This window comes from Acanthisitta chloris, unplaced genomic scaffold (genome assembly GCF_000695815.1).
Source record: "Acanthisitta chloris isolate BGI_N310 unplaced genomic scaffold, ASM69581v1 scaffold40670, whole genome shotgun sequence".
Taxonomy (NCBI): domain Eukaryota; kingdom Metazoa; phylum Chordata; class Aves; order Passeriformes; family Acanthisittidae; genus Acanthisitta; species Acanthisitta chloris.
Window position 1 is genome coordinate 3,134 of NW_008652946.1, and position 495 is coordinate 3,628.

A 495-nucleotide genomic window follows, 5' to 3' on the forward strand; every position below is an offset into this window, starting at 1 on the left:
AATGTCATCTGGCACCTATCCTTTAATCTGTTAATGCTGCTGAATGTGACTACAGTCTTTGGACGTTAAAAGTGGGTGGTATTATTAAATCAGTTTCCATTAGTGTCTGGATCATGCTGTCAGAGTTTTACTGTTTAACTGTATTTGATGTCACCTACAACTATGATCATGAGCTGACAGCATTTACAATCCAAGTTCTTTTAAAGGAAGAAGTTAGTACATCAAAGCAAGTCATTGCTGCAATTGAATGAAGTGAGATGATCACATAAATGAAACTGGTCAAGAAGAAACACTGGCTTCAATCAGTCAGTCATCAGTAAAGAAAACCATGTCTTCCTTTGAACAGTTGTTTTTAATCTTCTGATTAAGGATTGTTCTGTTTCTGGGAGAAAGACTGAAAGACTTTTGTATGTCTTTTTGTCAATACAAATGTCAATTTGTATTTTGAGAGCTTTGTACAGCAGTGTTAGTTTGCTGAAGGTCTTTATTTTCCCT